The following is a 26,049-nucleotide window of genomic DNA, read 5'->3' on the forward strand; positions in this document are numbered from 1 at the left end:
GGGGAAATCAATACTAACACAATAAGAGAGGGTTTTAACACCCCATTTTCACCAATGGACAGACCATCCAGGAACAAAATAAATAAGGAAACACAAACTTTAAATGACACAATAAACCAGGTAGACTTAATCAATACTGGGACATCCCACCTGAAAGCCTCAGTATATACTTCCTTCTCAAGTACACATGGAACATTCTCCAGGATCACATCTTTGTCACAAATCAAGCATCAGTAAGTTTAAGAAAGTTAAAACTATAATGAGCATCTTTTCCAATCACACTGTGAGATTAGAAATCAATTACAGGAAAAACTATAAAAAACACAAACACTTGGAGGCTAAACAGTATGCTACTAAATAACCAAGAGATTACTGAGGAAATCAGAGGGAATAAAAAATACATAGAAGCCATGGCAATGGAAACACAGTGACCCAAAACCTATGGGATGTGATAAAAACAGTTCTAAGAGGGAAGTTTACATCAATTCAATCTCACCTCAAGAAACAAAACTTTCAAATAAACAATCTACCCTTACAAATAAAGCGACTAGAGAAAGAGGGACAGCAACAATATCAAAAAAGAAACAGAATTAGTAGAAGGGAAAACATCATAAAGATCAAAGGAGAAGTAAATAGAAATAAAAACAGCAAAGATCAATAAAACTTAAAGTTGATTATTTAAGATAAAACTGATAAAACTTTACCCAGACTCATTAAGAAAGAGAGGATTCAAACCAATAAAATTAGAAATGAAAAAGGAGAAATTACAGCTGATACCACAGAAATACAGAGGATCATAAGAGAATACTGCAAGTAACTATATGCCAATAAAATGCACAACCTATAAGAAATAGACAAATACTTAGAAAGGTACAACTTTCCAAGACTAGACCAGGAAGACATAGAAAATACATATAGACCAATCACAAGTCATGAAATTTAAACTATAAAATCTTCCAACAAACAAAAGTCCAGGACCAGATGACTTCATAAGCAAATTCTATCAAATATTTAAAGAAGAGCTAACACCTATACATCTCTTCCAAAACACTGTAGAAGAAAGAACACTCCCAAACTTGTTCTATGAGGCCACCATCATCCTGGTAATAAAACCAGACAAAGATATCACAAAAAAGAAAATTACAGACCAATATCACTGATGAGCATAGACACAAAAATTCTCAATAAAATATTAGAAAACAGAATTCAAACACATATTAAAAAGATCATATGCCATGATCAAGTGGGATTTATTCCAGGGATGCAAGGATTCTTCAATAAATGTAAATCAATCAGTATGATACACCATATTAACAAATTAAAGAATAAAAATTATCTGATCATCTCTATTTCATTCTTTTACATGCAGCTATCCAGTTTTCCCAGTACCACTTATTAAAGAGACTGTCTTTTCTCCATTGTATATTCTCACCCCCTTTGTCATTGATTAGGTGACCAAAAGTGTATGGGTTTATCTGTAGGCTTTCTATCCTGTACTATTGATCTATATTTCTTAGAATGGAGATATTCACAGAACTAGACAAACTTTTTAAAATAATTTGCATGGAACACAAAAGACCCCAAATTACCCAAGTAAAACTGAGAAAGAAAAATGGAGCTGGAGGAATCAGGATCCCTAACTTCAGACTATTCCACAAAACTACAGCCATCAAAAGAGTATACTACTGAAACAAAAACAGAAATATGTACAGATCAAAGGAACAGGGTAGAAAGCCCAGAAATAAACCCATGTACCTGTGGTCAATCAATCAATGAAAAAATGGTAAGAACACACAATGGAGAAAAGTTTATTTAATTAGTGGTACTGGGAAAACTGGGTCAGTTCAGTTCTAAAGGAGATCAGCCCTGGGTGTTCTTTGGAAGGAATGAGGCTAAAGCTGAAACTCCAGTACTTTGGCCACCTCATGTGAAGAGTTGACTCATTGGAAAACTGGATAGCTGCATGTAAAAGAATGAATTAAAACACTAAGTATATCCACTATATACAAAAATAAACTCAAAATTAATTAAAGGCCAAATGTCAAACCAAACACAACAAAACTCATAGAGGAAAACAAGAGTAACACTTTTTGACATAAACCACAGCAAGATTTTTGACCCACCTTCTAGAGGAATGAAAATAAAAATAAACAAATGGGACCTAATTTAACTTGTAAGCTTATGAACAGCAAAGGAAACCATAAATAAGACAAAAAGACAACCCTTAGAATGGGAGAAAATATTGGCAAATGAAGCAGGTAACAAGGGATTAATCTGTAAAATATACAAACAGCTCATGCAACTCAATATCAAAACAACGTATGACCCAATCAAAAAAAGGAGGAATACCTAAATAGACATTGGTCCAAAGAACACATACAGATGGCTAAGAGGCACATGAAAAGATGCTCAACATCACTAGTTATTAGAGAAATGTAAATAAAACTTACAATAAGATATAATCTCACACTTGTTAGAATCAGTTCAGTTCAGTTGCTAAGTTGAGTCTGACTCTTTGCAACCCCATGAACGGCAGCCCACCAGGCCTCCCTGTCCATCACCAATTCCTGGAGTCCATCCAAACCCATGTCCATTGTGTCAGTGATGCCATCCAACCATCTCATCCTCTGTCATCCCCTTCTCCTCTGGACCTCAGTCTTCCCAGCATCAGGGTCTTTTCAAATGAGTCAACTCTCCGCATCAGGTGGCCAAAGTATTGGAGTTTCAGCTCCAAAATCAGTCCCTCCAATGAACACCCAGGACTGATCTGCTTTAGGATGGACTGGTTGGATCTCCTTGGAGTCCAAAGGACTCTCAAGAGTCTTCTCCAACACCACAGTTCAAAACAGAATAACCATCATCAAAAAATCTATGAACAGGAAATGCTGGAGAGGTTGTGGAGAAAAGAGAATCCTCTTGCAGTGTTGGCAGGAATGTAAATTGATACAGTCACTATGGGGAACGGTATGGAGGTTCTTTAAAAAACTAAAAATAGAACTACCATATGACCCAGCAATTCCACTCCTGGGCATATACCTGGAGCAAACCAAAAATTCAAAAAGATACATGCAACCCAGTGTTCATTGTAGCATTATTTACAATAACTAGGACATAGAATAGAAGCTACCTAAATGTCCATTGACAGATGAATGGATAAAAAAGTTGTGGTGCATATATACAATGGATTATTACTCAGCCATAAAAGGGACAGAATCTGGTCATTTATAGTGAAGTGGATGGACCTAGAGTCTGTCATACAAAGTGAAGTAAGTCAGAAAGAGAAAAACAAATATTGTATATTAGATTAATGGAATATAATTGAGAATAAATCAATATATCTATGATCAGTTTATTTTGACAAAGATGCCAGAACAGTTCAGTGGGGAAAGAATAGTGTCTTTAATAAATGATACTAGGACAGGTGAATAAATACATGCTAAAGATTAAATTAGACCCTTCCCTCCTACCATATACAAAAATTACAACAAAATGGAGCAAAAAACTAAGTGCCAGAGCTAAACTATAGCTCAGGGAACTATTATATATTCAGGGAACTATATTCCTGTGATAAACCAGGATGGAAAAGAATACACACACACACACACACACACACACATAACTAGTTACTTTGTTATACAGGAGAGATTGGCAGCAACATTGTAAATCAACTATACTACAGTTAAGGGGAAAAAAAAAACTCTTAGGACAAAACAGAAGTAAATCTTCATAACCGTGGATGTGCAATATTTTTTTAGATATGATACCAAAAACACAGGCAACAAAGTTTAAATATGTATTGGACTTCATAAAAATTAAACATTTGTACAAATGATGCTTTCAAAAAAGTGAAAAGGCAACCCACATAATGGGAGAAACTATTTGTAAATTATATATATATATAGAGAGAGAGAGAGAGAGGATGTAGTATCCACAATATGTAAACAACCTTACTACTCAACAACAAAAGACAACTCAGTTAAAGATTTTGTGAAGTACTTAGAGATTTCTCCAAAGAAGATTCATAAATGGTCAAGAAGCACATGGAAGATACTCAACATCATTTTTCATGTGAGAGATGCAAATCAAAACAATAAGATACCACCTCATATCCAGTAAGATGACTATACAAATAACAAGAAAAGTAGTCGATAATATTGCAAAAACATGGAGAAACTGGAATGCCCATAGACTGCTGTTGAGTCTGTAAAACAGTGCTGTGACTGGAAAACTGCGGCTTTGCAGTCCCCTATGGCATGGCCACGTGACCCAGCTATCCCATTCCTAGGGAAATCCTCTAAAGAATTAAAAACAGACGTTCAAATAAAAACTTATACATGGATATTCATATCAGTACTATTCAGAATAGTCAAAAAGATATAAGCAAACCAGATGTTGATCAACTTATAAATGGATAAGCAAAGTGTGGTATATCTACACAATAGAATACTATCTAGCCATAAAAAGGACTGAAGCACTGATGTAATATATAACATGTATATCCTTAGAAACCTTATGCTAAGTGAAAAGTTAGACCCAAAGCACCAGACACAAAAGGCCATATTCAGTATGATTCTGTTTATATGAAATATTCAAGAACAGACAAACTGGTAGTAGTCTTCCAGGGTTTGTGGGTAGGGAGGAATGGGTAGTGACTCATGAACGGATATGGAGTTTCCTTTTGTGGTAATGAAATTGTTCTGGAATGAGAAAGTGGTGATGGTTTCATAACACTGGGAATAGTATATTTATTTACATATTTACTTTATTTATTTATTGCACATATTCATTAGTAAAATGCCACTGAACTGTATAAAGTAGTTCAAATGGTCAATTTTAAGCTGTGAATTTTAACAATAAAAGAATAAAAAAATTCCCCACCAAATGGATTGTGTACATTCATTTTAAGTTTTAGTTCTCATTAAAGTATAAACTTTTCCCCAAATATTTGTAATGGAATTTTATCTTAAAATTCAGATGAACGAGCATCTGAGAACTTTCCCTTATTTATTCCATGTGAGAGCATATAATGCTCATTTATTTGCTTGGTCTGCTGGAAAGTTATTAAACTCAGGAGATACTATGATCTAACCACCAAACAAGAAATTCTATGATTATGTTAAAGAGTGTGATTTGGATCATACAATTGGGTCTAATTATGTGTTCATTTCTTGAATTGTAAAATCACTGAAATAAATATTGGTATGCTCTGTGTTATACATCTGTGGCAGCTGTTTCCACACTTGTCACCCCCAATTTGTAATTTCTATCTATAAGTCTTTATGCCAGAAGAGCTCTAGACCTGAGTGACATCTAAATAGATCATCACACTGATTCTTAACTTTTCTGCCTTATTGTGGTAAAAATTGATCAAACTCAGAAGGGTCATCTTTACCCAGAGCTTGCTTTCAAAGAGCAATCATGTTGTCTAAAAACAGGCAGCATGGCCATTGATTTTAGATTCAGTGGGACATCAGGGCAATGCTGGATCTCTGATTGGCAGCAGCAAAATGGGTGAGAACATTTCAAACTTTATAAAATAAAGGCAAGAAACATTAAACTACATCAAATCACTTCTGCACTGACTGCTTGCATTTTAGGATTCAGTTTGAAGCAGACATGAAATGTCCAATATTCAACTTCAGAAATTTGAAAATCGGCCAGCTGCCCTGACCTTGATGCCATCCAGCCATCTCATCCTCTTTCATTCCCTTTTCCTCCTGCCCCCAATCCTTCCCAGCATCAGAGTCTTCTCCAATGAGTCAACTCTTTGCATGAGGTGGCCAACATATTGGAGTTTCAGCTTTAGCATCAGTCCTTCCAAAGAACACCCAGGACTGATCTCCTTTAGAATGGATTTGGGAGAGGGCATCAGAGGGCAGACACACTGAAATCATAATCACATAAAACTAGTCAATCTAGTCACATGGACCACAGCCTTGTCTAACTCAGTGAAACTAAGCCATGCCATGTGGGGCCACCCAAGACGGGTGGGTCATGGTGGAGAGGTCTGACAGAATGTGGTCCACTGGAGAAGGGAATGGAAAACCACTTCAGTTTTCTTGCCATGAGAAAGCCATGAACAGTATGAAAAGGCAAAATGATAGGATACTGAAAGAGGAACTCCCCAGGTCGGTAGGTGCCCAATATGCTACTGGAGATCAGTGGAGAAATAACTCCAGAAAGAATGAAGGGATGGAGCCAAAGCAAAAACAATACCCAGTTGTGGGTGTGACTGGTGATAGAAGCAAGGTCCGATGCTGTAAAGAGCAATATTGCATAGGAACCTGGAATGTTAGGTCCATGAATCAAGGCAAATTGGAAATGGTCAAACAGGAGATGGTAAGAGTGAACGTCAACATTCTAGGAATCAGCAAACTAAAATGGACTGAAATGGGTGAATTTAACTCAGATGACCATTATATCTACTACTGTGGGCAGGAATCCCTTAAAAGAAATGGAGTAGCCATCATGGTCAACAAAAGAGTCCAAAATGCAGTACTTGGATGCAATCTCAAAAATGACAAAATGATCTGTTTGTTTCGAAGTCAAACCATTCACTATCACAGTAATCCAAGTCTATGCCCCAACCAGTAACGCTGAAGAAGCTGAAGTTAAATGGTTTTATGACCTCACTATTAAGTGACAAAGTGGAAACAGTGATTTTTTTTCAAATTAATATGAAATTCTAGATTAAATTATAGTAAGAAGTTGAATACTTGTTCTTTGTACTTTTTTTCTGAAGCTTTGTCTCTCTTGGCCCCCTTGTCATGTTACTACTGATACTTTTAATTGGATTCACCTGTCAAAATAGTGGCACACTGTGCCCACGAATCTGAGAAAACTCTGGAAGATATTGAAGGACAGGGGAGGCTGGTGTGCTGCAGCTCGCTCATGGGGTCTCAAAGAATTTGCCATTCCTTAGCGACTGCCTTAGCGGGCTTCCCTGGTGGCTCAGCCGGTAAAGCGTCTGTCTGCAATGCAGGAGACCCGGGTTCGATCCCTGGCTTGGGAAGATCACCTGGAGAAGGAAATGGCAGCCCACTCCTGTATTCTTGCCTGGAAAATCCCATGGGCGGCGCCTGGTAGATTACTGTCCATGGGGTCGCAAATGGGCAGCGCCTGGTAGGTTACTGTCCATGGGGTCGCAAAGAGTCGACACGACTGAGCAAAGGGAAGAAGAGCGACTGAACAACAGTAAAGTGTCCTTAGTTCCCTGGACGCTGTTTTGGGAAGTTGACTTTAAGTTACAGTGTGGTTTCGTTTAGATTCTAACACAGTGCATAATTTGTGCTTAACTTTCTCTGTACCTTTTGCTTCTTTGACAGATGGCTGCTGCCAAGAATCAGCTTGGGTGGGGAGTAGAGTTTCAAGAAATGAAAGCGTTTCAGGTATAGTTACTATCCCTTAGGTTTGTGTTTGCTCTCTACATGATAAACAAAGACCCAAGCCACAGCGCCTGCCTTCTGGGACAGTCCTTACCAACGATGGCTTTGTCTCTTGCCTGAGTCCCAGTTCCCCGCTCTGTAAATCAGACATAATTTGTTTGTCATCCCCTTTATTTCACCAGGGGATTTTAAGAATTGAGAAACCACGTAGCACTTGACAATATAAAATGTTATTTTAATGGTTAAAATGATGAATGACCTTGTCCAGTCAATGAGTCATTTACTCCCAGGGAGTAAGTTTGGCATCTGGGATGTGAATTAACTCTCTCAGGCCATTTTCAGCTGAATGCTAGAGAGCATGAAAGAATACACTATTTCTATGAGAGGCCAAAGTTCTTCTGCCCTTCCCACTATGCCTACATTTTTAAAGCAACTAAAAATTTAAAGGAGATATTAAACACTCTTGGGAAATACCAAAAATTAAATTTGGAAAAGCATCCTGGTCTTACAATTATTGATGTAACCTTGAGTGTTTATCCCTTTGATATAAGTAACTGAAATTTTGTCATGCTTTCTATTAGGATCTCCCTCTGAAGTCAGCCTCAAAGATGAGAAGCATAAATATATCACAGTTGTCCTTCACAGCTTAATTTAGCTTTATGAATTTATATAAATGTTCTATCTTATTGATAGGCAGATTATCACTTTGTGGTGGTATGTAATAAATTTACAACTTATTTTCTAAGGTAATAATTTATTTCTAATAGTTTTGTAGGGCTGCTGTAACAAAGTACCAGAAACTGGGTGGCTTAAATGACAATAAAGTTCCAAAAAGTGGGTGCCTTTGTCCCTTGGTTCTAGAGGCTAGAAAACAGAGATCAAGGTGTCAGCCATATCAGTTCCTCTTGAGGGCTGGGAGAGCGAAATCTGTCCATTCTTCTCTCCTAGCCTCTGGGGGTCTGGCAGCAATCTTTATCCTTCATCAGCGCCTGCTGCATCACTGTGATCTCGGCCTTCATTTTCACATGGCAATCTCTGTGTGCATGTCTATGTCCAAATTTCCCCTTTTCATAAAGATTCCTGTCATACTAAATTAGGGGCCCACCTTACTCCAATATGACCTCATCTTAATTTAACTAATTACATCTGCAACAACTCTATTTCCAAATAAGGTCACATTCTGAGATTTAAGGGTTAGAAATTCAATATATGAATTTGGCAGTTGGGGGCACATAATTCAACCTATAATACAATTGTATTTAATCTAAGTTAAATTTATTCAAGCAACATGAAATAATAACTCATTACAGTCTAAAATTTATATTTAAATTATATCCATTTTTCTTACACTCTTCATGGCTTTTTAGATTTGTCACATATTCTTTTAGCATTTATTTTCAGTGTCTATAATGTTCCAAATGCCTCCATGCAGGTGCCTTACAGTGTTCCTTCTTATCCTTTCTAATTTCTACATTCTTAGGGTCCTCAACTTCATTGTTATTGTTTGGGTTGTCATGTCATACATAGGTTATGTATAACTTGTTCATTCCAAAATTCATAAATGCTTCAAAGCCTGGCACCTGAAGCAGGAATTTTAATTTGAATCTGCCTGATAGTAGATCTACGACCTTGGGCAAGTGAGCTTCCCTACTGGTGAAGGAATTCATGATATTTATAATAGGGATTCAGAGAGGACTGAACACAAAACTAAAAATAAAAGCAGTAAAGCTGTTAGCATGATGCTTGACACTTAACAGATGTTCAGGTAATTTACTCATTTTCATTTTATTATTCAAAATGGCTTAGTGAAGGAAAAACAGCGCTGGCCTTTCTCCAGATCATTCAACAAAATTTATAGAAAACTGTTTCAATTTTGTCCTAGGTTAGTTTGCTGTAACAAATGACCCTCCCCAAAATCTCTGGCAGTTTATAAGAACAAAGAGGCTTTGTTTTTCATTTTGGTTTTTGTTTCTTCCTCATTCCTGTTTTGCTTTAGCTACTTGTCCCATCAGTTCTGCTCCTCCAGGTTTCTCCCTCTTTTCAGAATGCTAAAAATAGTGACCGAAGGCCCTAGCTAGAACATGCTGTTCTTGTATGTTCTATACAGGAGAGGAAAGGAAACCAAACAAAAATAGTCAATGGCTCCTAAACCTCTGCTCACAGCTGGCATAGTCTTACTTCTGCTCAAGTGCCATTGCCCAGAGCAGATCATTTGGGCCTGCATGGTGCCAGGAGATTGGGAAGTATATAGTTCTTCCATAGAAAGGCACTCAAAGTTACATAATAAAAGATAAAACTGCATAATCTTCTAACAGGAAAAGAGAAAGAAAATAATTTGGGACATAATACAGTCAATTACAAAGATAATCATAGTTCTGATACCTGAAAACCACCAATATTGGTATTTTTTTCTCCATAGATGTTCCCCTTAACATTCACCTATTTTTGTTGTTATTATTATTGTTTCTAGTCTGGAAAAATATAATTGTAACCTTGAAATGACTAATATTGATAGCCCTCATAAAAGACCTTTTGAAAAACATCTAAATCAGATTATTTAATCCACTTCAATTAATTAAGAGATTAATTAATCTCTTCAAGCTCTCCAAATAAACAAAAGGTTCCCTTATATGCTGATTAATATTACCTTTCCCAAAATTTATACCCAAATATTTAGTGGCCTATTAGACATTTTTTGCTTCTTCCTACTTCAGGTAACATTCCAGCTTCTTCTGGTAATAATACTCCAATTATAAAAAAGTTACCCTTTCACCATTTTCAGCCCCATGTCTCAGCTGGTATTCTGTCCTTTAAAGTGTGTGAAAATTAAAAACAGAAAAACTCATCTAAAATTTGAGTCAGGAAGGCCCATAGAGGAAACTCACACCCAACCATTTTTGGTCATCTACAGACCCCATCTGGAGGAGACGGTCTTGTGCTCCTAAACAGGACGTGTTACTGCTTTGCTAGCCAGCAGGGAGAAGAAGATTTTCTTCCTGCCCGGCAACAAGCCCAGCCAATGGATCTGCCACAGTTCAACCAATGAGAGACTTATCACCTGCACCTGAGCTCTTATTTTCTTTCAATGAACTTTCATTTCTCTCTTGCTTTGATAGCTTCCTTATCCCATTTTCTATAAAAGCCTTCTAATTTGTATAACCCCTCAGAGCATCACTGTACTTGCTAGATAAGATGCTGCCCAATTCATGAATCACTTAAAACTTCTGCAAATTTAGGTTTTCAGATTTACTCAGTTGAAACTAAACATGAGTTGTTAACTAAACGTCACTCAAGTGAATATATGAATCAGGCTGAGGTATAGAGCCAATAGCTATGAGCCAGGCCATGGGGAAAGACCATCTCTCTTTTGTACAGGGCACATGAGGTACTAAGATCCATACTCGGAACTACTGGTAACTCTGTGGGCCACCATGAAGGTATAGCTCATACGAATTATTCGGATCAGAGGAAAGAATTTCTGACAGTTGAAGAGAAAAAGAAAAGAGAAGTATTAAGTACTCAGATACAACCTTAACTGAAGCTCTGTCCTCTAGACTTGTGAATCAATACATTTCCCTTTTTTGCTTGAAGTGGTTTGAGTTGGGTTTCTGTCATTTGCAACTAAAATAATCTTGATTCATATGCAGTTTTCTAGAATTTTCTGATATGCAAATGAATACATGCTTTCTGTTTACCTTTCGATTCCTTTTTCTCCTGTAAAGGTTTTCATTTGATCAGAGTTGTATAAAGCATGTTTTATTTGTTCATTTGACATCAAATTAATAAAACCAAGGATTAAACATCTATCCTATGACAGGAAACTTTTACTTCTAAGCTCCAAGATGGAAAGAAATGAAAACATTTGTAACAAATAACTGACTATAAATTCTTTTCAAGTTTTAAGAGAAGTTAGTGGCATTATGATGTCAAAGGAAAGAGTAGAATTTAAAATTAATGGACATACCTGTGTTACAAATCTTGTTCTGCTGCTTACTACCATTTTGACCAGGGAGAATCATTTATACTTTGTAATATCCTTTTATTTTAAAAATAGGATAATACTAGAATTCTAAAAGAGCTATTGTGGGGAATCAAGTAAAATGGTACTTCTGAAAAGAATTTCTAAAACTTTATAGAAAAGTCCATTATTCTTATCACAAGGCCAGCATACAGTTCCAAGACTAGCAGCATTTGCATCATCTGGGAGGTTGTTAAAGTTTCAAATTTGCAGATTCTTATTCAGTTCTACTGAATAAGAATTTTTGAGGATGGGCTCAGGAATTCATATTTTAAGAACTCTGTATTTTTGAGGATGGGCTCAGGAATTCATATTTTAAGAACATATTTTAAGGATTCCATAAAATTCATATTTTATGGAATCCTTGTGAGTGTTATAGCTTGAAAATTATCATCTTAAAATTACTATACAAATAGAAGAAGCATGTCACCAGGATATCTATATTGCTGAGGATGAGTAAGTGAACTATAAAGGAAGCCCATTTATCAAAATCTTTCTGACTTAGCCATAAAGATAAAATGGACACAAGTTTAAAGAGTTATTACAAAAGGTAATGATAAGTAAGATATAAGGAATTATGCTCAATTATCAAAGCAGTGATATATTGTTAAGTGATACGAAATTAAAAAGCAAGGATCATTAAGCACTACAGCTTTCTCTAAGCAATACACTGGAATAAATTCTTCAATGTATGGGTAGAATTGGGCCAAGTAAAGTGAATGAAAAGAATTACAGATAAAAGAATTAGAGTGGAAAACAAAATGGAAGGGGAAGGCTAGGAGTAATTTCAGCGTGACTAGGGCATAGAGTGCTTTGGTGGGGAAAAAAAAGAGGAGGAAAGGCTAGTGGTTTCTGGTGGTAATTGGACTTCATCTTTTCAGCAGTGAGGAGTTCATAAAGAGAGAGAGAACAGTGCTCACACTTGATGCCATAGTGGGTAAAAGAAATGTCTTAGTTTTGCCTGGATTTAAATCCTAAATCATTACTGATTATCTGTATATATTTAAAATATAGTTAGCTACTCTATCTCAAATAGACTGTAGAAATAAATTTAGCCGATAAGTTTAGAGCTCATCTGCAATTATTACAGGCACTCGGCCAGTTTATGTATCAGTTCAGTTGAGTTGCTTAGTCATGTCAGACTCTTTGCGACCCCATGGACTGCAGCACACCAGGCTAACCTGTCCATCACCAACTCCCGGAGCTTGTTCAAACTCATGTCCATCGAGTCAGTGATGCCATGCAACAATCTCCTCTTCTGTTATCCCCTTCTCCTCCTGCCTTCAGTCTTTCCCAGCATCAGGGTCTCTTCCAATGAGTCAGTTCTTCACATCACGTGGCCAAAATATTGGAGCTTCACCTCAGTATCAGTATTTCTGATAAATATTCAAGGTTCATTTCCTTTAGAATTGACTGGTTTGATCTCCATGCAGTCCAAGCAACTCTCAAGAGTCTTCTCCAACACCACCATTCAAAAGCATCAATTCTTTGGTGCTCAACTTTCTTTATAGTCCAACTCTCACATCCATACCTGACCACAGGAAAAACCATAGCTTTGACTAGATGGACCTTTGTTGGCAAAGTAACATCTCTGCTTTTTAATATGCTGTCTAGGATGGTTATAGCTTTTCTTCCAAGAAGCAAGAGTCTTTTAATTTCATGGCTGCAGTCACCATCTGCAGTGTACTTGGAGCCCAAGAAAATAAAGTCTCTCTCTGTTTTCGTTGTTTCCCCATCTACTTGCCATGAAGTGATGGGACTGGATGCCATGATCTTCGTTTTTTGAATGTTGAGTTTTAACCCAGCTTTTTCACTCTCTTCTTTCACTTTCATCAAGAGGCTCTTCAGTTCCTCGTTGCTTTCTGCCATAAGGGTGGTGTTATCTGCATATCTGAGGTTATTGATATTTCTCCTGGCAATCTTGATTCCAGCTTGTTCTTCATCCATCCCTGCATTTCACTTGATGTACTCTGCATATAAGTTGTTTAAGCATGGTTACAATATACAGCCTTGTTGTACTCCATTTTCAATTTGGAACCAGTCTGTTGTTTCATGTCTAGTTCTAACTGTTGCTTCTTGATCTGAATATAGCTTTCTCAGGAGGCAGGTAAGGTCTGGTATTCCCATCACTTTAAGAATGTTCCACAGTTTGTTGTGGTCTACACAGTTAAAAGCTTTGGCATAGTCAATAAAGCAGAAATAGATACTCTTCTGGAACTCTTGCTTTTTCTATGATTCAGCGAATGTTGACAATTTGATTTCTGATTCCTCTGCCTTTTCTAAATCCAGTTGTATATCTGAAAGTTCTCAGTTCATGTACTGTTTAAGCCTGGCTTGGAGAATTTTGAGCATTACTTTGCTATCATGTGAGATGAGTGCAATTTTGTGGTAGTTTGAACATTCTTTGGCATTGTCTTTCTTAGGGATTGGAATGAAAACTGACGTTTTCCAGTCCTGTGGCCACTGCTGAGTTTTCCAAATTTGCTGGCATATTGAGTGCAGCATTTTCACAGCATCGTCTTTTGAAATAGCTCAACTGGAATTCCATCACATCCAATAGGCTTTGATCATAGTGATGCTTCAAAAGGCCCACCTGACTTCGCATTCCAGGATGTCTGGCTCTAGGTGAGTGATCACACCATTGTGGTTATCTGGGTCATTAAGATCTGTTTTGTATGGTTCTTCTGTGTATTCTTGCTGCCTTTTCTTAATATATCCTGCTTCAGTTAGGTCCATACTGTTTCCTTCCTTTATTTGCCCATCTTTGCAGGAAATATGCCTTTGGTATCTCTAATTTTCTTGACGCGATCTCTAGTCTCTTCCATTCTATTGTTTTCCTCTATTTCTTTGCATTGATCACTGAGGAAGGCTTTCTTATCTTTCCTTGCTTGGAACTCTACATTCTGACGGGTATATCTTTCCTTTTTCCTTTGCCTTTAGCTTCTTTTCTTTTCTCAGCTATTTGTTTATGCATGGAGAGAGTTACCACAGAACAGTAAATGACCTTTAGAAGCAATGACTGGATGGAAGAAAACAGGCTTTATGCTGAATTTTAAAAATGATGCCCAAAGCCACTGTGGAATTGAACCAGCATTGATGCTGCTGCCATAGTCAGGAAGCCACTGCTGTGTCACCAAGTCACCATGGCTTCTCTCAAGTCCAGAGTCACAACATCTCTGCTACACTTTGTGATAGAAAACATACACCTCCATTTCCACATCTCTCTCAAGTTCTCTCAGTTCTGAATCAAGTTTTGCATGAATGTATATGAGTGATGCACTGATACCTTTGTTGGAAATGAGTCTGGGGAAGGTGGCATTTAGCTTTCCCACCTCCAAGCCCAGGAAGGTACACTGGGAAGAAGTTAGACTAAACGTTGAAGGAGCCAATTCACTTATCACCTCCTAGCTTTCAGGTGACTGTGAGGATTAGATGAGCATCTGTGTTTAATGCCTTCACCAATGTGTCTGACATAAGTGCTCAGCAAATGGCAGCTTGCAAAAGAGTTTAGAATCAGAGATTTGAGTAAAACAGAGGTAATATAGTTATTTGTGCAATAATTGCTTTAGTTTAGAATAGAAGGAATAATGGCACAGAATGAAAATGAAAATTATAACTACAAACAACAGTAAGGATATATGTGCTATTTCAAAGATACTTTCGACAGGGTTTGATGAGAGACTGTAACTGATAAATGAATTCAGCAAAGTATCAGGATACAAGATTAAAATACAGAAATCTGTTGGATTTCTTTATGGTGGTGGTGGTGATGTAGTCGTTAAGTAGTGTCCAACTCTTGTGATCCCATGAACTGTAACCTGTCAGGCTCCTCTGTCCAAGGGATTCTCCAGGCAAGAATACTGGAGTGGGTTGCCATTTCCCTCTCCTAACAATGAAATATCAGAAAGAGAAAGTGAAATCACTTTTTAAAATAACACTGAAAAAATTACTTAGGAATAAGCCTAACCAAGTAAGTGAAAGACTTTTATGCTAAGAACTATAAAACACTGATAAAGGAAATAAAAGATGATTCAAGAAATGGGAAGAATTAATATTGTTAAAATGGCCATACTACCCAAAGCAATCTACAGATCTAATCGATCCCTATCAAATTACCCATGACATTGTCCCCAGAATTACAATAATCCTAAGAGTTAGATGGAACAGAAGGCCCAGGATTGCCAGAGCAATCCTGAGTAAAAGAACAGAGCCAGTGGCATAACCTTTCCAGACTTCAGAAGATACTACAAAGTTTTAGAAATCAAAACAGCATGGGATTGGCATATAAGCAGACATGTGGATCTCAATGGAGAGTCTAGAAACAAACCCACACCCCTATGGTCAAGTAATCTTTGACAAAGGAGGAGGCAAGAGCTGCTGAGCCTGTGGGCCAGATGCCCACATTGTTTTCATTAATATATAAACAATACAGGCTATTTAATTTCTCCAACTGATCCCTGATTTCTGTCCAATCCTGATCTCTGTCCAAATCCAATATCTTTATGTATGTTAATCTTGTGTCCTGCTACTTTGCTCAATTTATTTATCAGTCCTAGCATTTTTTGTGTGAAGTCTTTAGTGAATGTTCGTAAGAGAAAAAATGCAACAGTTTTCTAATCTGGCCTACATGCTCAGCAGCATAAAATGAAGAAAAGACAGTCTTTTTGGCAAGTGGTGTTGAGAAAGGTGGACAGTCGCAAGTAAATCAATAAAGTTAGAACACATCCTCACACCAAACACACACACACACACACCCCCCTCAGAATGGCTTAAAAACTTAAATATAAGACATGACACCATAAAATTCCTAGAAGAGAACACAGGCAAAATGTTCTCTGACTTAAACTGTAGCAATATTTTATTAGATCAGTCTTCTAAGGTAGAAGAAATAAAAACAAAAATAAATAAATGACACCTAATCAAACTAATAAGCTATTGCACAGCAAAGGAAACTATAAATAAATGAAAAAACAACCTATAGAATCAGAGAAGATTTTGGCAAACTATGTGATCAATAATGGCTTAATTTCCAAAATGTACAAACAGCTTATACAACTCAATACCAAATAGGCAAACAACCTAATCAAAAAATGGGCAGAAGCCTTAATAGACATTTCTCTAAAGAAGACATATGAATGGTTAACAGGCACATGAAAATGTGTTCAACATCAGTGATTATTAGAGAAATACAAATTACAATGAGGTATCACCTCAGACTGGTCTGAATGGCCATCATTAAAAAGTCTACAAATCATAAGTGCTGGAGAGGGGTGGAGAAAGGGAATTCTTATACTGTTGGTGGGAACATAAATTGGTGTAGCCATTATGTTAAAAAGTATAAAGGTTACTTTAAAAACTAAAAATAGAGTTACCATATGATCCAGCAATCCCACTCCTGGGTATATATCCAGAGAAAACCATACTTTGAAAAGATACATGCATCCCAGTATTCATAGAGTACTAATTACAATAGCCAAGACATGAAAGCAACCTAAGTGTCCATGAACACATGACTAAAAAAGATGTAGAGTGTGTGTGTGTATTTATATACAAAATGGAATATTACTTCGCCATAAAAAAGAATGAAATAATGCCATGCAGCAATGTGGATGGACCTAGAGATTATCATACTAAGTGAAGTAAACCAGAAAGAGTAAGATAAATACCATATCATATCATTTATATGCAGAATCTAAACAATAATGCAAATGAATTTATAAAAGAGAAATGGATTCAAAGACTTAGGTAACAAACTTATGGTCAATAAAGGGGAAAGAAGTGATATAAATTAGGAGCTTGGGATCAGCAGATACAAACTACTATATATATAAAATAGAAAACGAGATTCTACTGTGTAGTACAAGAAGTATATTCAGTATCTTATAATTGATGCTTTTGAACTGTGGTGTTGGAGAAGACTCTTGAGAGTCCCTTGGACTGCAAGGAGATCCAACCAGTCCATTCTAAAGGAGATCAGCCCTGGGATTTCTTTCGAAGGAATGATTGTAAAGCTGAAGCTCCAGTACTTTGGCCACCTCATGCGAAGAGTTGACTCATTGGAAAAGACTCTGATGCTGGGAGGGATTGGGGGCAGGAGGAGAAGGGGACGACAGAGGATGAGATGGCTGGATGGCATCACCGACTCGATGGACATGGTTTTGGTGAACTCCGGGAGTTGGTGATGGACAGGGAGGCTTGGCGTGCTGCAATTCATGGGGTTGCAAAGAGTCGGACATGACTGAGTGACTGAACTGAACTGAATAATCTATAATGGGAAAGAATTTGAATAAGTATATACATGTATGTGTATGTGTGTGTGTGTGTGTGTGTATAAACTGAATCCCTTTACTGTATATCAGAAATTAACACAATATTGCAAACCAGGGATACTTCAATAAAAAGCAAAAAATAGAAAAACTCATCCAATGGCACACACATGCAGCAAGGAAGAGCAGTTCAGGTATTTAAAAAGGCAGATGAATTCGAGAATCAACGGAAATAGACATGCGTGTCTATCATGTGAACTAAGATTTCAAGTTCTTAATGCTGATACGAAGTTGATTCAATAAACAGTTTCTTAGGAAAATTAATACTAAATGTCACAACAGATGGAATGTTAGTTTGTTTTCTTATTCTGTCCTTTGCTGCTTCTGGCTTCAAAACTTCAGTTACAAAGTCATAGTCAGAAAAACTCAATTAGAAAGAATAGAACCACAAGGGGGCAAATCTATCAAAGACAAATTCAGTATATTCTTTAATAAGAAAACAAAGGGGACACTGTTCATTTCTGAACTACTTTTTAAAGAAAAAGCGTTTTAAGGGAAATGATGTTTATGCCATTCTTTCTGCAGAATTTCAGTAATGCGTGTCATGGTGTCTGCGTGTAGCATGCATTCGTATTGCTTGCAGCTGCAGAATCCAGAATCTCAGCTATCATCTCTTTGTTCCTTTCCCTCTTTTCATACTTAATCACATGTATTGAGAAAGTGGTAGTTTGTAGCCAATGAAATGCCTACTCCAAGACATCAGGCAAAGTGGAGGGTGTTTCCAGCTCTCCTAGAAGTCACATGGATATTTCAAGACAAAGAGACACATGAGCTTCAGCATCTTAAGGCTTCATCCCAACAAATTATTGTCATAAATACTAGTGGTCACTATCACAGAAGGTGTCCATGTAATTTCCCTTTGATTTCTTGCCATTTCCAGGTTTTACAAAAGCTTACAATGGTAGCTCAGTAAGCTAAAGGCTTTGAACAAATCCTAGGCTTCTTTTTGGTTTTTTTATTTTTGGTCCAACTTTTGACAGTGAAACCAGCCTGAAGGGCCCAGCCTGGCAAGCAAATTCCCAATGATTTATGCAATGTCACTTTCTTGATGATTAACCCGAATAAATCATGCTGGTATTTTCAGCATTGCCCTTTATATTCTTATCAATTTTCAGAGCAAGAAGAAATTAGCTGAGTCCTCTCATTGATCTTGGGAGGGAAATTGTTCACAACAGGGCTTCTACCGCTAAACAATGAACACTACAAATAAGTTATCAGTTTACTTTTAATCAATAAAGCTTCTCACGATGCATTATTCTGGCAACTGGTCTAAATCACTGTGACTATAATTGTTGTTTTCAAAACCTTTTAATCTAATTGGAAAATCTTCCTTTGTACTAGTAATAAACACTCACTAAACTGCCTGCACCTAATTGTGCTATAATAATTTATGGGTGCTCCCTCCCGTTGTCCCCCTTTTAATCAGACAGACTGCTTTATGTCTTTAACTAATGAAACCTAAGAATCCACCCTGTAGATCTGGTCAAATGTCACTAGTGAATAAATCTTCATTAACACCAGCAGGTTCTAAACCTAGTCTCCATCTTAATTTAATTATTTCCTCACATTTGTACTTTTGTCAGGTTGCAAACACTTTTTTCTCCATTTCTTCAAATAACATCAGCAGGTCTACTTATGCAGCATAGCCCCTGGGCAGCAAGAGTCTGTGTATCCCTTGGAATGAAAGCACAGCTGACCTGCTAGTCTAAGCAAGACCAGGTTTCCAGTCACGGGAACTGCTTCCGTTTTGGCTTCCTCTGTAGCTTCTACTTAACTACCTTTGTCAGGGTGAAAACACACTTTTATCAGATCACTCAAGGTTTCTAAACCCTAGTAAATTAAAGCACACCATCAAAAATCAGAAAAGAACAAAAGATAAATCAAAATTTGTTAAGAAGAATAGAAAATTCCCCAAATAGCTATTTATCCCAGTAGGAAAGTTTTCTTGGGAAACTGAGGTCAGAGCACAAGGAGTTAGTTAGATGATATTAAGACTGGAGGAGTGTCACAAAGCTGGCACCTACCCATGACCGACCATATCCTCTGGAAAGTCTCCATTAACTATATTTGTGATGAGCTGACATAGAACTTATTTCCATGAACTGTTCTCAGAAGCACTGACTGATCACGCTTATTTTAAAAGTTTTCTTTTTTGAATCCCATCTGCTTCATTTTGAACCGTGACATTATATGATTTATATGATTCCAAAAAAGCATACCACCCACAAGTGACTTGGGTACCTTAAAATTAGTAAAAGAGAAATAGATGCTAACAAGGAAGAGCTGGATCAAAAGAAAAAGCAATAATATTAGCCATGAGAGAGCTAGTTTAATTGCTACTTAACAAATGCTTATGTGGTTTTAACCATATGTCAGGTACTCTAAGTCCTTTGCAAATTTTAATATTTAAAAAACCCCAAAGAGGTTGCTCTTATTTTAAAAAAGTAACATTTTCCAGCTGAGGGAACTGAGACATAGAGAGTTTAAGTAACTTGTTAGAGTCAAAGAACTAAGGAGAGGTAGAACTGGAAACCAAGTCCTGGTAGACAGGCTTTGGAGTTAATTCTTCCTCTACATTATGCGATCATTTTGTACAACTGAGTATCTAGCTTGATTCTGAGTTCCAGAATGTAGGGCAAAAATGGAGCATAATGATACCTCAGGGAAGACATTCCTCTTGGTATTTAATTATAGAAAGATGTCTTTGCACTTATTCCAGAGAACTACAATCTCTCAGAATAATCACCTGAAAAAGATTCTGTGGCTTAATGAATGGGGGAACTTTAACCATGGTATAACTTCTTTGGAAATTCACAAAGCATATTAGTATGCTGAAGGCTTCGGATGTGCAATGAAGATATTGCATGGGTGTAATCTAGTGTTTGCAAACCTGCTCAACATTGGAACAATGTTTAGTGAGTGTTCAAGAACATTCACTAAAATCTTGCAGAACTAATGACTCATCATGAATCATTTTTATGAGAAAGTTGTGAAAGTTTTATTTAATGTGGCTCCTTAGTGGGGTGCTGAATAATATACTCAACGTATCCTTGGCAAAAATCCAAAAAACAAATACTGCATTGGTTTTTACATACTTTCATCAACTTTTTTTTAATTGAATGATTAACACTGAAATACAATGTGTTAAAGATGGTCCTGAATGAAGCTAGACTGTATGTAATCTTCCTATGGTTTTTATAGGAAATGGAAACTGAGTACTTGCCACAATTTCCAAAACTATTACTTATATTATTCATGTTTCATATCAGTTGCTTCCCAATTGAAATTTTTGAAAACACTTATTAAGATAACCTTAAATCATGCATTAAATTGGAGTAAAGTAATTGTATTCCACAATACAAGAGTTTTTATATCCATAAGGGAGGTCATTTTTTCTCGCCACTGGGGCAATTACTGACTCCCCAAGCCTTGTTTTTCTGAGAAGTTTTACATAGCCTTTTCTATTTGAGGCCTAGAGTTGACTTTCGTGTAGCGCCTACTGTGTATCTTTATGCAGTACTGGAGAAGTTATCTTTTCCATTTATGCTTGACTATTCTTCAGTGGTTCAGAGTATGAGCTTTAGACTGGTCAGAATGTGGTTAGACATCTATCACCCACTTGTTAGTTCTGCAACTTTGGCCAAGTTACTTTACCTTGATAAGCCTTTGCTTCTTGACTTATACAGTGTGAATAGTGATAAAAAACAATTCAAATGGTTTTTGTGATGGCTGACATATGCTTATGAAGTATCAAGTGTGGTATGCAGCTATCACTCAGCAACTGGTGTCTATCCCTATTACAGCTTCAAACAAGTTTCCGTTGGACACGCAGGAGGGCTTATTAACAGATTTCTGAGCTTTACTCCAAAAGTTACTGTTTCAGTGGCTCTGGGACAAGGCCTGAGTATCCTCATTACTAATAACTTCCCAAGTGATGCTGCTGCTATAGGTTTGAGGATCATATGGTGAGCATTATTGCCATAGAGTTTCTGACAAATGTTTTATAAAATAGATGCTGTCAAAGTGATCATGCTGTATCAGGGACATTTGTCAGAGGCATTTAACATATACACCTATTAGATATGTTAAATAAAAAGGCCTTTAAGCAGAATTATTGTCTTAGAGTCTTCCAAGAATAGTATTTGTGAAGAGGTACACAAATGTCTTCAGCTGGTCTGCACTGGTCTTTTATTGGCCTGGGATGATTTATTCTTCCAGAACAGCATTGTGTTCAAGCTTGATGCTAAGTAGCAATGTTTTGTTTCACTGTTGTTTTGTATCAAATTCCCATGCTGTCACATTATGGTGGTCTGACTTATTAGAGCACATTTTACACCCTCCCAGGTCTGTCTCAATGGTGCCATCAGGATGGTTCTCCCCTAAAAGTTATCCAATGAGAAGTAACATTCCTGAGTTACTGTGGGCCCCTGAGTCTGCAGCCTGACTAGAATCATTGAAAAGTTCATCTCTTCACCTTAGAACAGATGGAAGCAGCTGGAAGAGATGATAGACAGAAGAGGAACAGACTTCATTATACCTTCTGAGTTAATATGGATCTGGGAAAAATACAATGATTTCAAAGTTTGTCCTGATAATTGGGAAAACCTTCTTAATTAGAGATAATGCCGGAAAGGTAGCTATTCTCCCAAATTCCAGCTCACCTACCATCTGCTACTGATAAAGGTTGGCAATTAAGGAATGTTAAGAGTAGGTTCTAATTTCCTTCCTACACACATATCTTGTTCCCTTGTTGCTCTTTGATAGCCTTAATTGAAGCCCACATGTGAATCACATCTTCTGCTGCATGCTGGCTCCTTCCGCCTGAATATGCAGAAATCATCATAAATCCAAAGTTGCCCTCTCCTAAGTGTCTGTTGTTAGAAACACAATCCTATACTTTTCAACTGTTCTGTAGGTACTCGTCTTATTTATCCATAATTACTCCGAGTGTGGCAGTGATAGCAGTTCTAAATTTAATTTCCCAAGAATGGCACTTGCTACTAACCTAATCCTTCTCATTGGTAAACGATGATGCAGTGAAGTGGCAGCCTTTCTCACCAAGCCCTCAGCAGTGTCCTGAAATCTGTGTGGTCACATTCTATCCACGTCATCTCTTTTGTAAGTCCTAGAAACAAATTTTAGCATCTCTATTTTTAGTAGGGAAATTTTGCTTCCTGTGCTTTGGGTACTGCCGATAGAGAACAGAAAAAGAAGAGCAGTATTATGCTGGAAGTAATTTATGACTGCCTGCCAAGGCTCTGGTTGTGTGGGAATCAAGAGCTTGTTTGCCCTCCTGCTGGCAGATAAAACTCTGACATTCCGGCTCCATGTTGCTATGGGTCTTTTGGAAGAGAGATTCACCTCACTGCACTGACCTGGAAAAGTACAAAATAACTGTTTCACTGAGGCCATCATAAATATATCTCTACATCTCTATGAATGGTGTCTGGAACCCATGGAAGATCTCTATCTGCATTTACAAAATTTATTTATATCCAGCATCTGTTCGATTTTTCAGTAATTATTTGAACAGAAACTGAAGACCCAGATCCTGATAATTTTTCACTTTATCACACAATGCAAAAAATCAGCAAAATGCAGGCAGTTATTCTTTGTGGAACACTTTTAGAAGCAAAACCATATGCTGTTCTTATTTGGGATAATTATAAATCTTTAAATATTTAAATGTAGTTGTCTCTAAATTTTAAAAAGTTAACTCCAGAACAAAAAACTTAATGTTAACAACTCAATACCTAGAATGCCTTACATACAAAAAATTAATTATGTTTATACATATACCTGTGCAGATGATTGCAAATGGCTTTCATGTGTTTGCATGAATAATCAAAGTAGACTATACATTAATACATAATTTTTCCTTTTAAAATAGTCCTCCTAGGACTTGAAGTCATTGAATTTTGAAGTTAGGACTTCAAAACCATCTACTGTAGTGATTTGCAAGCTTGAATATTCATTATAATAAGCGCTGGAGCGAAAGCATATATACTTGAACCCCAGGTAGGTATGAATAGGAATTTGAGATTCTTATTCACTGGATGGATAAGAGTGGGAACCTGGCATGTATATTTTTAGAGTTTTCACAGATCACTCTAATGGGCACTTTTATTAGTTTCCTAGAGCTGCCATAAAAATGTATCATAAACTGGGTGGCTTAATACAACGGAAATGTATTCCCTCACAGTTTAGGAGGCTGGACATCTAAAACCAAGGTGTCAGCAGAACCATGTTCTCTGTGAAAGCCCTGAAAAGAAGAATCCTTCCTTGCCTCATTTTAGCTCCTGGGGTTGCTGCAATCTTTATTATTTCTGGGCTTGCAGCTGCATTGCTCCATTCTCTGCTGCCACATGGTCTTCCTCCCTTTGGGTCTGTGTCTCCATATTTCTCCTTATAAGGATACCAGTCACTGGATTTAGGGCCCCAGCTATCCAGAATGATCTTATTATAACTTGATTACATCTGCAAAAATCCTATTTCCAAATAAGGTCACATTCACAGGGACCCAGGGTTAGGAAATCAATATACAGGTGTTGGTAGAGAATTGACACAATTTAACCAACTAAAGTACTCAAAGTAAAAAGTTCTGATCTAGTGTCTAAAATCCACTGATACCATTGTGTTTAATAACAGAGAAGTTAACAACTTCTATTACTTTTCTCTTGCTCCATAAGAAAGTGCTTCCCACACACACAATTAAAATAGTAAACTTTTATTATTTAACAGTTTAGGAGGATCAAAGAATCCAGAAATAGCTTAATTGGGTTGTTTTAGCTCAGCTTCTCTTATGAGGTTTTAGTCAAACTGGTGTTTGAGGTTATAGTCATCTGAGGCTTAAGTAGGGTTGGAGGATCCACCTGGAATCTCACTTGGTTCTGCAATGTTAGTTGGCTTTAGATCCCAGTGCCTCACCAGGTCAGCCTCCCCAGAGGGATGTTTGTGATGTGGAAGCCAGCATCTACCAAAGTGAGGAATCTCAGATAGAAATGGAGAAACCAAGAAAGAGGGCCTTTTGGAAGTGACATACCATTTATTCTGTCATATTTAATTGGTGACACACACAAAGGAGAGGGCCACACAAAGTTTAATACCAGGAGGCACAGATCAGTGGAAGCCCTGTTGGAAGCTGGCTAGCATGGGTGGGGTGTCAGGTATTTTGACTTTAGGACCAGAGACACAAACTTTGCCACTCAAGATGTGATCCAAGGGTTGACATTACTCGGGAGCTGAGTAGAAATGCTGAATCACAGGCTATATCTCAGACCTAGTGAATTAGAACCTTTAATAACATCCAGGTGATTTGCACACACACTACATTCTGAGAAGCACTAGGCCAGAACAAATTAATGAGTCAGACACATTGCCCTTTACAAAGTAGTGCTTTGAGCAGTACCCCTAGTCCAAAGAGACTGTCATTGCTTGAAATCTGCTATGAACCTGACTTTGGGACAGAGCATAAGACACTCCAAGAAATTGACATTTTCCCCTGGTGGCCACACTATCTTACTGTAATCATAACGACATTTTACCCTTTTGGTCACACAAATTTTAAATTTTATTTGACCGAGTTGCTTCAAAGGTATTTATTTTTGGGGGCTTCCCTGGTGGCTCCGTGGTGGAGAATCCACCTGCTCATGCAGGAGACATGAGTACCATCCCTGATCCAGAAAGATCCCACATGCTGTGGAGCAACTAAGCCCGTGCCCCACAACTATTGAGCCCGTGCTCCAGTGCCCGGGAGCTGCTACTGAGCTCATGCGCTACAACTACTGAAGCCCACGCACCCTAGAGCCCACGCTCTGCACAAAGAGAAGTCACCACAATGAGAAGCCTGGGAATCGCAACTAGAGAGCAGCCCCTGCTCTCAGCAACTACAAAAAAGTCCACACAACAACGAAGACCTATGTGGTCCACACACCAACCACAGCCAATGAAGAAATAATTTAAAAAACAATCTTCTTTAAAAAAGATATTTACTTTTAAAATACAAGAATCCACTTAAAGGATAAAAATCTACAGTAGCAATATTAAAAAATGTATCACATCCTCCAAAGATCGTATGATCCCAAACTGCAATGCTCTTTTCAGAAACAATGCCATGCATTTCCAGCCTCCAATTTTGAAGGAAAGATTATGACCTTGCCCTCAAATCATTGGAGTCAGTGGTGAACTGAATCTAGCTAGAAGTACAACAAAACTCAGACCAAAATAAAAGATTATATTAACTCAAGCCTTTGTACCAACAGTTTAAGAGAAGAAGAGGCATAATGTCCAATAAAACATTGTACGCCACATCCCAAAGCCA

At 37.4% G+C, this 26,049-nt stretch overlaps 1 non-coding gene across 1 annotated transcript; it reads left to right on the forward strand.

Moving 5' to 3' along the window:
- Positions 1-6,940: 6,940 nt before the first annotated feature.
- On the forward strand, positions 6,941-7,012 carry TRNAC-GCA (transfer RNA cysteine (anticodon GCA)). Its single transcript has one exon. It is a non-coding gene; the product is annotated as a tRNA-Cys (tRNA).
- The last annotated feature ends 19,037 nt before the right edge of the window (positions 7,013-26,049 follow it).

This window comes from Bos taurus, chromosome 6 (genome assembly GCF_002263795.3).
Source record: "Bos taurus isolate L1 Dominette 01449 registration number 42190680 breed Hereford chromosome 6, ARS-UCD2.0, whole genome shotgun sequence".
In the NCBI taxonomy this organism is placed as follows: domain Eukaryota; kingdom Metazoa; phylum Chordata; class Mammalia; order Artiodactyla; family Bovidae; genus Bos; species Bos taurus.